The following is a 14,294-nucleotide window of genomic DNA, read 5'->3' as shown; positions in this document are numbered from 1 at the left end:
AAGTTTTGAGGGAGCGTGCAATTGGCATGCTGACTGCAGGAATGTCCACCAGAGCTGTTGCCTGTGAATTGAATGTTCATTTTTTTACCATAAGCCGTCTCCAAAGGTGTTTCAGAGAATTTGGCAGTACATCCAACCGGCCTCACAAAGGCAGACCACGTGTAACCACACCAGCCCAGGACCTCCACATCCAGCATCTTCACCTCCAAGATCGTCTGAGACCAGCCACCCGGACAGCTGCTGCAACAATCGGTTTGCATAACCAAAGAATTTCTGCACAAACTGTCAGAAACCGTCTCAGGGAAGCTCATCTGCATGTTCGTCGTCCTCATTGGGGTCTCGACCTGACTGCAGTTCGTCGTCGTAACTGACTTGAGTGGGCAAATGCTCACATTCGATGGTGTCTGGCACTTTGGAGAGGTGTTCTCTTCACAGATGAATATGTATGTATGAATATGAATATGTGTGTATGGCATCGTGTGGGTGAGCGGTTTGCTGATGTCAACGTGTGGATCGAGTGGCCCATGGTAGCGGTGGGGTTATGGTATGACCAGTTATTTTTGATCCATGTTATGGAGTGTTCCAGTTCCTGCCATTATCCAGCAACTTCGCACAGCCATTGAAGATGAGTGGACCAACATTCCACAGGCCATAATCAACAACCTGATCAACTCAATGTGAAGGAGATGTGTTGCACTGCGTGAGGCAGATGGTGGTCACACCAGATACTGACTGGTTTTCGGACCCCCCGGACCCCCAATACAGTAAAACTGCACATTTTAGAGTGGCCTTTTATTGTGGCCAGCCTAAGGCACACCTGTGCAATAATCATGCTGTCTAATCAGCATCTTGATATGCCACACCTGTGAGGTGGATGGATTATCTCGGCAAAGGAGAAGTGCTCACTAACACAGATTTAGACAGATTTGTGAACAATATTTGAGAGAAATAGGCATTTTGTGTACATAGAAAAAGTCTTAGATCTTTGAGTTCAGCTCATGAAAAATGGGCAAAAACAAAAGTGTTGCATTTATAATTTTGTTCAGTGTATATATAGAGTATATATACTGTATATATATAGTGGTGTTTTATTGTATATTTATGTAAGCAAAATTAGTTTACACTATTTTATCATATATTTTAATAATATAATATATTAATAATACAATATAATTTTAATAAATTATATATGTGTGTGTGTGTGTGTGTGTGTGTGTGTGTATATATATATATATATATATATATATATATAATTTAATTTTTTAGGGTTGTGGGACATACTTATTCTATTATAATAATAGCTGTGCTAGGTTCACACAGTATTGCAGCCCCTTTCTTATCAAATAATAAAGTAATTTAAGGTAAAATCAATATTTCATGGCCTTTATTTTTTTCGGTAAGAAGCTGTCATTATCGCAGAATAATAGCCGGTAATTATTGCAAATCAACCTTCTTCAGACTGACCGTATATTATCCCTTGTTTGTTGTACCCCTGATGTCCACAGCCCAGTGTGTTGTGGGAAAACAGGAACCCACTTTCAGCTGTCACATTTCTTGAAGGGACTTGTTACCTCTAGATGTGACATGCCAGCTCAACTCTTAACCTGTAGACAGCTGACCCCTGACTCTCGTATTCTTTTGCTGTTCTCCGCCTGCCACCCTTCCACCAGATACCTGACCTCGCTGTCACAGCCTGTTATTGTTAAAGATCCTTTTTACCATCAGGAATGGCTGTGCACTAAACATTAGACTACACTCCCATACCGTTGTTTTAAATCAACAGAATGGCAAAAGCTTAGCTAGCCGGGCTGCCGCGTAGTGCCACAGTATTGGTTTTTGTGTCAGAATGAATAGACAATGGAAAAATAAACATGGGTTTAGATACAAGACAAAGGGATGTGACTTTTGAACTACGCCTGTCGATCATCAGCAGGTGATGGAAAGATACGATTTCTAAAGCGCCACTTGGTTTCCTCTCTAAATAATGCAGCTGCACTGCCTACACTGCTTTCAGAAGAGTCCCCTACTGGTAGCGAGTGCAAGCGCACCAATCTTAATCTGAAGGTAAGGGAGCACCGACAAAGCTAGCAGAGCTGTTCTGACAGCAGCTGTCAGTGGCTTGCTCACCTCCTGCAGAGAGGCAGTGCTCACCACCCTAACACCACCCCTCACCTACTTTTATTTGGAGACCTGGAACTGTTCGGGTGGGCTTCAGTGTGGCCGCTCAGGCTCAGTGAAGCGTCGGACAGCTTGGTGTGAATGGAGGGGAGTGAAGCCCTTAGAAGACCCGGGCTGCTGAATTCACTGGCCTGGAAAACAGTTTACCAGATGTTTTGAGGGTGTTAATTATAGCATATTCTGTCAGAGCTGGAGCAACATAGTGACGTCTCTTTCACCAGCTCAAGCACAATTAGGCATTCGAGGTTCTTTCTCTGCAACCTTGTCAGTGGTGGCAGAGAGGGTCTTAATTGTCAGGGTTACTCTCACCGTGTCCTCTAGCAAAAACTCGCAGTTTATCCATTTTCCTCAGGCATATTTTAAAAGGTTAATCAGTTTTTCACAGCCTGTTTTTTTGTGAACATTACTGTAGCTCATATTTGGGTTTAAGGTTTTAAGCAAAATCAGTGGTTCTTAACCTAAAGACCCCCAATGTGCAACATAAGATATTTCCCCTGGTATTTTTGGTGTAATGTTGATGTAGTTGAAAACTAATTAAATTATTTAACAAAAATTGTTCTGTGTTTCTATAAGATACTGATTCTGTATGTTAAAAAAAAGTTATTGAGGGGAAAAAGTCAGTTGAAATATCAACGTGTAACTCATCCCTCTAAATTTATGAAATGTGCACTAATTATATGTGTTTTTTCGTGGAGAGGTGTGATATTTTTTCAGTGTGATTGGACTTACGATTTTTACTTGGCAGATGATAAAATGTTTGTAGACAACCACCTATCAACCATGGTGAACACCACTGTAACCACCTGACACCAACACCTGACAGTAAGAGATGTTATAAAGAAAAAGGCCCCTCATTTAAAGTCACAATATAATGGAATTTTTTTTTTGTACGTTGGATGTACATCTGAGTAAAATGAATTATTGGAAAATGATTGAAGATTTGTCTGATGTTTGACCAGAAGATCCAATTATGACATTCTGATTATAAAATATGATAAATAAAATTGAAATATATGAATGAATTAATCATTTACAATACGATCAATAACATGCATTTAAAAAATAGATGGGGTGAAATTACATTTCACGCAAACTTTGAAAGTGAAATGTGTGAAAAATGTAAATGTTAAACTACTTTTTTTCCCTATCCAATGCAAATGACTTTTCAACAAGCGTGAACTGCTGTATTTGTTACAGTGATCCATCATGTAAACGTCTGGCTCAACTAATGCCGTGATTGGAAGGTGGGATTGCTTGTTTTATGAATAAGAAGATGTAGATGTGTTTGGGAGACCAGTTTGTAAACAGTTATTTTTGAAATTTAATTAGATGCTGCCAGTGGTGAATAAATTATCCTTCACCTTTAGTTTAATCTTTTTGTAAATATATAAAGACTGATGACATCAAACCTATAGCTGTTTGTTCTTAGTCTGTTTGTTTATTTCTTGACTTCTAACAGTATTAGTGTTTTGCATGGCACAGAAAGCAAGTTAGCAAATAAACTTTTTCCCACCTTTTGTTTTGTCTGGTTTGAGTAGTGTTTTGTCTTTTTCTTCTGGTGTGTGTAATTTGAAAAAACAAACAGCCTAGATGGAGCTTCATGAATAAAGGATACACTGGTACAGGTGGGCTGCTGTGGGGGAAACGAAGGCTTGTCAAGCCCACCTCCAGTGTCAATCACGAAACGACAACATAAAGAGAACCAGAGCGAGAGTCTGTCTGCTAGCCGTGCTCCTAGAGGCGCTTCATGGTAGAGCTTGTCTTACTCTCAGGCTGGTGTTTCAGCTGCAAGCTCAACGGGGACAACAAAAAAGCAAGAAGTGTGACGGCAGGGCCGGGAGAGGATGAGGAAGAGTGAGAAGAAGAGTCGAGAGGTGCTCTAGGCCTTTAATCCACCTCAGTGGTACCACCTCTTCCAGCGCCGTGCCCCCGTTAGCGAGACAGCACTTCACCCGTGCCTGGCAGACATGTCTCCGCTCCTCCGTGCCAGCCCCTGACAGGTGAGAAAATCAAAAGGTCACGTCACTTTGAACTGGCAGCGTTTGTTGCCCTACTGATTTCCCCTGTGCCGCCACGGCTCGCAGGCGAGGTTGGAGGCGAGGCGGGGAGCAACTTTGGCAGCTCCTGAACTTCGTCTTTGTGAACTTTTGTACCCGTGATTTTGCTAACAACACTGCAGCACTGTGTGATTTTTGTCACAGCTGCTCCTGCCATTGTTGACGCAGGCTTGTCTCGGGAAGCCAGGGTTTCATTTACGGAACAGAAAGCCAGAGTGTTTTTATGGGCCCTGTGGGTTCAAGGCTGATGCGGATTACAGTAGAGCTCGAGCCGTGGGACTGACAACACCGTTGACTCCCGTGGCTTCTGGATACGCACGACCCTGGCGCGTCCTCTTGCCGGCCCACGTACCCCGTACAACTCAGCCCCGAAGAGACGTACTGGCTGCGCTGTCCCTCTCCCACACATACCAGCAATTATTTCGCCCATTGTCCTCATATTTGAATTGTGACCACTTTTATTGAAACGTAATACTATGCCCAAACAGACCCGGCAGAGTTTCTCAGAGCACCAACAGTCGTACTCTTTGACTTGAGCCCCTGCAGAGGTCAGACCACAGTCAGCCAGTGCTGGCAAAAACTCAAGCCCTCCCTCTGACCAGCAGGGCTCTGACAGCCTGTGAAGAGGCTGTTTGGGCTCGATGTGCTCCGGCGAGAGCCCTTATCAGCCTTCCAGGCCTGGGCTCTCCCGGGCCTCTGGTCTACACGCGGCATACAAAGCAGGGCCAGCCCCTGAGCAGCTGGAGACGCTAGAGATGTCTCACATTTCAAAGAAGAGCTGAAGGAGGGGAGAGCTCAAGAGCCTGAGAGGCAGGGAAAAAAATGAAAGTGCATATCTTCATGTTGGATGGCTTGTCTAGCTGGGGCGTCTATTCCCAGCGCACCTGTCACGGGGAAGGTTAGAATTAAAAGCGCAGATAGCAGGGTTCTTCCTCCACTGATGGCAGAAGGCAAGAGAAAGTGCATTAACTTGCCAGGATGGATGTCATGGCGCTGGTCTGGAGATGGTGCCTCTGCTAACCGAAAGGCCAAACAATGGACTTAAAGTCTGGCTGTGATGCTATTTTAGTCTGAATTTTTGTATGCAAGTGAGATATATTGACTGCCAAACTTTCGAGTTCATGCTACTGCGGGTTTTCTTGAAGTTCAACTTCCTCCAAGTTCCTTTACCCAGCGTATGACCTCTGGCTAACCCAGCGCCAGAGCAGCATCGCTCTTCTTGTCGATCTGTGTGCTATTAGGCTAGTGCAAAACACCATCGCTAGTCTTCTCACAACACTGCTTGTATCTATCCTGAACCCTCCTTTTGTTTCTGCCGCAGGCTGCATTTACATAAGAGGCTTATATCAGCCATACACTCTCTCTTTTAGAGAAAACAAAGGAACAAAAGCTATTGTTTGCTAAGTAACAATTTTTGGATGTCACAAAAAACTGATGAAATGCATGGAGCCAGAAAAAAAGAAAAATCATCAAAAAGAAGATGTATTCCTCCCCTGATAGCTTTTTGGTGTTTTCAGATGCCCGAGTTGTCGTATGTAAATAGCACACACATGACCTTGAAGCTTTGATGCGGGATTGACAGGAGGAACTACAAGAAGATAAATAATGATCTGTGTCTTTTCAGTCCTCCGGCAACAAAAACAGACATGTGATACACACTCCTCTGGGAGTAAGCCACTGAGGCCAAATATAATGTTTTCAGTTGACCGAGATAAACTCTTTATTTGTGTGCCAACATATCGTCTGATTATTTTGGTGTTTACAGTTCTGACTAACAAGCCAATGATATATGAATAATTAATGCTGCCAAATTACTAGCACACACAGGAAGGATTTTTTTTCTGTCTGAGAGTAAAACATATGTGGCATATTTTAGATTCTATAAACAACTCTTTCTATCAGCGATTGCAATTTCCCAAGAACAAATTAAAGTGGCTTGAATATTATTTAATGATTTGGTTTATTTTATCCCTTTTAGCACTGCAAAAATTTAAATAGTGATTGTACAAAACCCATGGCTATGATGTTGTGTTTAGTTGTTAGGTGGTTGCTGTTGCTATGGTCCTTGTGAGTGGTTGTGAGCATGTTGCTACTGCGGTTTCTAGAGTGTTGCTAGGTGGTTGCTAGGATGTTTATGAAGTGGTTGCATTATGAGTCTAAACTGGAAGAGCCCACCTCAAAGTCTCTGTGATATTTTGGTCTGTAGATACAGTATGGCTGGGTGTAATAATTAATAATACTGTACATATTTTTGTATACGTATTTAAAAAAATGTATTTATAGTATAATATACTATTTGAGCACTCTGCTAGGTAAAAAAAACTCTGATTATTCAGACAATAAAAAACTGCTTATTATATGAACAATAGAAATAGCCTGCAATTTTTCTAGACTGCTAAATGAAATCAATATTTAACTAAACATTTGTTGATTCCTTGCCCTCTATCTTGCTCTCAATATTCTCAGCATGACTCTTTTCATCATTTTTGCTGGTCTGTGTTCACATGTTCTTCTGGGAGAATCGAGTAGCCAGCAGCATTTCTCGAGGTCATGGGCATACGACTCTTTGTGTGCTTGAGTTAAGTATGAAAACCTGAAGGGGTTTTGAAGGGAACATTGTAGGCCTGGATCTGGTCCACTGAAGCACATAGTTAACGCTCTATGTCATCAGCCTCCCTTTGCCAAAGGCTCTATTGAGGTTTTAACCTTATGGACAAGAGGACACAACTGATGACTTTAGAGACTGAGGTCAGACTCGGAGGGTTTGCTTTCTATCCGAGGACTATGTGCTATCATTTGTTTTCACTTGAAGATGTGGAGATGTTCCGAAGTGTACATGTGAAATTGATTTGCTCTTTTTTTTTCTCTCTCCTTTTTTTCTGCTCTCTTTTGTTCTACTCTTCACAATGCACATCAGCAAGCTGTGGAGGATTTGCTGGAGGACGAGGAGGAAGACTTTGATAGAGATGACAAGGTAATTATCGGTGCCACTCACAAACATGTATTCTAACAGATGTATATTTAATGCTCAAATGCTCTTTTCTAAAGTGAAATGTAATGAAAATGTAGTAGTTATTGTGTTTGACCTCACTCAAATACCAGTAGGTCATTGTTTTCTTGTGTATTCAACGCTTTCGGCCACTTTTCATAGAGTCAAGGTCCAAAGCCATGTTTCCTTTCTACCCAGAATAAGGGGGAATCACATAGGCATAAATAAACTTGGCTTCAGAGTCTCTATGTTGAGCTTCTGATATTTCTCAAGGCCTTTGAAGTGCAATTAATAGCATTCTAATGACCGCAGGCCAAATGCCCCAGCAGCATTCACAAGGAAGCATTTTAATGGTTCTGAACTGACAGATTCATGTCATTGCCCGCCAAAATGCCAGCACTTATGTACTTTGTCTGGAAATGGGTCAATAAGAATGTCAACAAGCACATTTTTGAGCAGTGCGGACTTAAGATGAAAACATAACCTTTGACATCTTACTCACATTTCTCCTAAGTGGACTTTTAAAGAGCATGAAGTATACGTAACGTGTGGTCTTGGGTATGTTGTCAATGATCTGTTGTTCCTCCTGTCAAGAGTAGCTTCAGTTGAGAGGTTGGAAGGTTGAAAAGAGCTACTTGGGATTCTTTGTTTTAGGCTTTTCTTCTCTGATGTCCTCCCTCTGTCCTTTCTCCTTCTCTTTCTCCATTTGCATAGTCTTAGTTCGCTTAGATTTGCATAGTTTTGTTTTCTTCATAACTGGTTAGAATGATTTAAATAGTTTAAATTAGAGTTTGCATCAGTATTGTGGAGGCTATTTTGAATTATTAGACTAGCTTGGAAAAACTACATTTAGGTCAAAAAGTTCAATGATAAAAGTACTAAAATGTAGTCAGTGTATATGTATATATTTGTTACACAAAAAAATTATTATTAAATGTCTATGAATTAAGAATTTTGTTGTGCCATAGTTAAAATCTGATTGCGTTATTCTCAATGCTTCATAGCGTACATAGTTTGTTAATGTGACATTTAGTACACAGATGTTTTTTTGTCATTGTCAAGTACTGTTTTTTGAACAATATTTGTATGATTTGTTGGATGGTCAGTGTTGCGCTCTATTACAACATTTATTTGGAGCAAAAACTAATTCGAAAGACAGTATTGAATTGAAAATAATTGCAATATTTATTTATTTATGAACTAGAAAGCACACAATTAAATTAAAAGTAAAAATGTAGTGGTGAACAGAAGCATTTCAGTAAATATTTATATTGAAACAGTGAATCATTCATTGATCAATTATGTTTTTATTTGTAATAATTTATTTGTCAAATATTATGTATTTTGATTATGTATTTTTCATTAAAATTAATCAGAATTAGCAATGCTACAGATAACAGAGGCTTCACAAAAGCAACGTGATGAAAAATATCACAATGCAGAATTTTGTCAGGCAACAACGCTAAGAGTTAGAAAAAGTGGCTTGTTATTTTAAAAGAAACACTATTTAGAGAATGAAATAGCTGAAATACATACTTTCAGTTCCTCCTCAATAGTTTGCACCCCCCCTCCCCCATCTATGTCTTTACTTACTTCTACATGTCAATTTGTTGATGACCTCATACTCTCATTACCTCTTCTGTTTGTTCAAAAAGTAAAATACTGAGGTCACATCAGGGAAGGCCCACTTTTACTGGATGAAGGAGGGAAAAAATTTATAAATGTGCCAAGGTCTCATTTTAATTGAACCTGAAGCATATGTTGCAAGTGTGTGCAATATATCCCAGATGTTTAGGTCAGGCCTAGCTCTTCCTTAGTCTCCACTAGGAAGCTATTAGCCGGATAACCTTTGCTCCAGGGGCTAAATGGGGTATTACATGGCAGGCACCTGTTTTGCATTGGACTGGGGACCTCTTGCAGGCGTAGTATGAGCCAAAACATGTGTTCTTACTTAACAAACTGTTTTGTGATAGTTAAAAGTGTCTTTCTTCAGACTCACTGCAGATATTAGTCAATTACTCTTAATGAAAGTCCAAAGTCAAGGCTAATTGATGGAGACGGCTCAGTTGTTTTGCTCAAGTAGGCAATTGGTTCCAAAACAAGAAACAGGGAGGGAGAAAAAGAGAGGAAGATCAGGTGAAAGCAAAGTTAGTGCAAGTAGCACTGTAAAAGTGTTTTAAAACGGGGGATTTTTGCTGTGAAACTCATAATTTAAAGAAGTTTTTCCCTATTAAAACAGTAGTTTGCTACTCTGCCAGTTACTTACAAAAGCTAATTGCATTGAAATTGTTTATAGTTGTCATTTGACTTTAAAAAAAATCTACACAATAAAAATAAAAATCAACACCTTTTCCACTAAATTAACATTAGCAATGAACAACATTGAATACTTTTACTAAAACATTTAAATGAATGCCATTTTGTGTTGCCTCAGATTTTAAGAGCATTGTGAAAGTGGAATGCCTAAAGCACAGCCATGACCTCTTCAATATCCCAGCTTCTTCAAAGGGCAAACATTCAAGCTAACAGGTCTTCAACATGAGTTTGGGAAGAGCAAGTTATTACATTAGATGATAGATTCTGAAGACATGCAGTTCTTTTTATAAAGTACACCAATATATTTTCCACGGTAAGAACAGAAATGAGAATACAAATAGGATAAATTATGATTTCATATTACCCTCAAATGCTTTAGTTTTAGCCTGGCAAGCTACAGTTTCAAAGTACCTTTTCCAGCACTTTTTCTGACAATGAATTTTAGGGTTTAACACAATTTGGATGGCTTTATATGCAAAAGCATGCTGGGTACATCAACTGTGTGAGCCATATGCTTGCCACACACTTCTCCTTTTTTCTTTGCCAGGCTAGTGCCAGTGTGTGTGCATGTGAACGTGTACATGTGTGTGTTTACAGTGCTGAATAGCTCTCTGGAGAGCTCACCGACTCCACCAAATTCATCAGCAACCCCGGCAATAACAGCCAAAATATTTTAACACCTGCTCCGCCAAACACATGTAAACACACAGGCAGAATGGCAGGTAATTATCCAGGTGATAATTAATGTGCCTCACATTGTTAAACCTCTCTCAGATATGCTAGTGTGGAATTAAGGATTAGCATCGGGCTTGCTACGATAACGCACTATAATGCTCCGCTTGTGCCACAGCACTTGTGTGCACCCACTTTCCCAAAGAAAGTTTGCGAAGGTTTTGTATTTTCATTACCGTTCTTTTTTTTATGCAGCTATTCCTCACCTGTCATAAAACAGATGCTGGAGGACCCAGTCTTTCTTGCTCTAATAATATTTTGAGATGAACTGTGGTGTTGTTTTTAATGGAATAATTCACTTTTTACTCACATTTACTCAACCTCATGTCATTACAAACCTGCAGGACTTCCTTTCTTTTGTGAAACCCAAAAGGAGAAATTTTGAACAATGTGCTGGTCACTCTCGGTTGATATTTCCAGAGACAGTACGCTAAACATTTTGTTTGTGTAATTAGCATGTTTAAATGGTCAAAGCAACACCGCAAACACAGGCGGAGCGCCTTCAGGATGCAGAACTATTCTAAAATCTTTTAGAGCTGCTTGGATTCAACTCACTTTCAATTTTCCTTTTATTTGAAAGAAAATTGTGTAATTTTTAGTAGTCATTATAGGCTGTGACTGATATCAAGCTTCTGTTTGAAAAAGGAAAAAAAAATAATGCATGGCCGCTTAGAACTTCCGTTCTCTTTTCTATGCGATGGCTTTTTAGCTTTAAAAAGATGCCTAAGCACCATAAAAGTGGTTCAGATGACTCATTTCTTCTAAAGCAATACACAGAGACCAAAAATTAAGTCACTGTTCACCGATAAACTATTGTGATAAGTCAGTGAGTTGAGCACAAGAACCAAATCAGTCTGATTTGTGAATGAATCATTCACAAAGATTTTGTTAACTGGATCAACAAATTATTTGAAAAGAGTTTACTCAAAAGAGCAATTCATCCACAAATTAGACATAACTACTACAGTACTTTCAGTGATCAACATACATTTCAATGTGTTTCTTTCACAAGCACATTGTATGACTTCAAAAGACTTGGAATACAGTGCAAATGTTGTATGGACCACTTGTATGGTGCTGTTTTGTTTCTTTGAAGATTAAAAGCTCCAGCATTAATTTGAGCTGCATGGAAAAAAGCAGCCTGGACATTTTCACAAAACATCTAATTTTTTCTTCCATTGAAGACAGTAATGACATGAGAGAGTAAATTATTTTTTTATTTTTTAAAATTTTTTTATTCATTTTCAGCAGCATGCACATTCCAAATCACTGTCTGTTAGTTATTCCAACAAGTTTTTTTTTTTGCACACATGCTAATTGATGGTACGGCTATTTTGTTGACATCATTAGAACCAGTGTTGTGCGGACATGTGTCCGGAGTGGAGTACGGAGGGATATTCAGCGCTAGTGCTCCGTCTGAGAAGCAGCCAGTATGATAGCGCCAGTGTCTCCAGGGAGCGAAAGAGAGAGGGTGAAAGAGTGCTGAGATTAGGAGTATACGCATGGCTGGGCACTGGAGTAATGGTCCTACACATACACACACACAGCCCGAGGAGGAGCCGCCCCAGATAAGATACACACTGCAATCATGTCATGCTCACAGGCTTACCACATCTCACGCACGCCTCCTTACATGCCCAACAGCTGTTAGGAAGTGTGTGTGATTGTGCTGCCTGCTCGACTGGATATTAAAGATGGCATGTAACCGAATGCTGTACGTCTTATAAATAAACAAGCATTCAATATGAATGTGAAGCAAAACAGTGACAGAATAAGAGAAAAAACAAGATATTTTTAGTTGTCAAAGGCTTGTTGGATTCCATGAAGGTCTCAGTTTTGTGAATTAATTCAAGCTAAAGGTAGCTTTTAGGCTAAATAAACTATGCAAATATGCAAATGCAGACACTTGGCCGACACTGTCAAGCACACAGGCAAACTGTGGTGGAAGGAAACCTCAGAACTCAAGGGGGCGATGAAGTTAACTTTAAATATCTGTGCCATAGGATAAGTGTTATGCGATTATAGTTCAGGTAGCTAACGTCTCTAGGTTACGTATGTACCATGGTTACATATGTACCATGGTTACATACGTAACCTAGAGACGTTCCCCTTCAGGAACTCGAGCTGCGTCGAGTCACTTTGGGAATGAAAATACCCTCTGCGCCACACTACCAAGTCCCTGCCTGTGTGTGTATCTTGTGAGCAAATCACAAAGAGAGAACTTGGGAACCTGGGGTAGATGCCAGGTCTAGGTTGTAAAACTGGACAAAAGTGTGTGGAGAGGACCAGCCCGCCGCAGCACAAATGTCCTGCAAGGCCACACCCAAGTTGAAAGCCTTGGAGGCCGCCATACTCCTGGTCGAGTGCGCTCTGACCCCCCATAGGTGACGGGAGGCCAGAGGACTCGTAGGCTAGTGAGATGGCCTCGACCACCCACCTACTCATAGTCTGCTTGGTCGCCGGAAATCCCTTCTTTGGCGGACCAAAACAAACAAAAAGCTGATCTGCCTTATGCCACGGGGCAGCTCTGTGTGCGTAAGTGTCCAGTGCTCGAACTGGACAGAGCAGATTAAGCCTTTCTTGGCCTACTTCCTGGTACGGAGGAGGACAGAATGCCTAAAGTACTATGGGCCCTGGTGAAGAAGTGGGCACCTTAGGGACATACCCGGCCCTCGGGTAAAGGAATGCCCTAACCATGCCTGGAGCAAATTCCAGGCACGAAACAGAAAGTGCCTGAAGATCCCCGATCCTTTTTAGTGAGGAAATAGCGAGGAGAAAGATGGTCTTGAGCCTGAGCAACTTGACCGAAACTTCTTCTATGGGTTCAAAGGGGGCATTGCATAAGCCCTCCAGAACCACAGCCAGGTCCCATGAGGGCACCTTGGTGCGCTGTACCAGCCTCAGGGTGCCACGAAGGAAACGAGTGACAAGTGGGTGTCTTCCCAATGATTGACCACCCAGAAGGGTGTGGTAAGCAGCTAAGTCCGAGACACCATACTCGGGCCGGCCAGAACGGGGCTACTAGCAACAGACAGACCCCATCCCGGCGTACCCTCTCCAGAACTCCCGGGAGCAGAACGATCGGGGGAAAAGTGTACAGACGACACCTCGGCCACGTCTGCACCATGGCATCAAGCCCCAGTGGAGCTGGATGCGTGAGGGAGAACCAGAGCGGACAGTGTGTCGATTCCTGCGACGCAAATAGATCCACTTCCGCCTGGCCAAATTCCCTCCAAATGAGCTCCTATCCTTCCAGGCCTCAGCCCCTGTCTCGACAGGACATCTGCCCCCTGATTTAGATACCTTAGAGAGAGGAGCTTCCCCTGAGCCCACAGAAGGATCTGGCGCGCAAACTTGTACAAGGGGCGCGAACGCAGACCCCCCTGCCGATTGATGTAGGAGACCACCGATGTGTTGTCTGTGCGGAGAAGCACATGATGCCCCCTTAGGTCTGGAAGGAAATGTGTCAGAGTTCGAAACACGGCCAGCATTTCCCAGCAGTTGATGTGCCAAAAGAGACGATGGCCTTCCCGCAGACCCTGGGCAGAGCGGCCACTCATGACCACTTCCCAGCCCGTGAGAGAGGCATCCGTCGTTAGCGTTACGCGATGTCAAGGAGCCCCTAACGTCGGGCCTTGAACCAGGAACCAAGGTTTCTTCCACATGTCTAAGGCACGTAAGCATCGCCGCGTGACCTTGATCATGCAAAGCGGATTACCCCTCAGGGAAAATCCTTTGGTTCTGAGCCACCACTGCAAGAGTCTCATGTACAGCAGGGTCGATATAATTGAGTATGCGGATGCCCTGGAGTCGCAGTGGAGCCAGAGCAGCATCCACACACTTCGTGAAAGTGCGGGGTGAGAGTGACAGGCCGAAGGGAAGAACTCGATATTGGTATGCTTCGCCCCCGAAAGCAAACCTCAGGAGCCTTCAGTGTTGAGGGAGGATGGAAACATGGAAATAAGCGTCTCTGAGATCTATCGTAACAAACCAGTCCTCGGACTGGATCTGAGATACTATCT

The sequence above is a fragment of the Sinocyclocheilus grahami genome, unplaced genomic scaffold, assembly GCF_001515645.1.
Source record: "Sinocyclocheilus grahami isolate Dianchi unplaced genomic scaffold, SAMN03320097.WGS_v1.1 scaffold535.1, whole genome shotgun sequence".
NCBI lineage: Eukaryota > Metazoa > Chordata > Actinopteri > Cypriniformes > Cyprinidae > Sinocyclocheilus > Sinocyclocheilus grahami.
The sequence above is the reverse complement of the archived record's forward strand: the minus strand, read 5'-3'. Positions refer to the sequence as shown.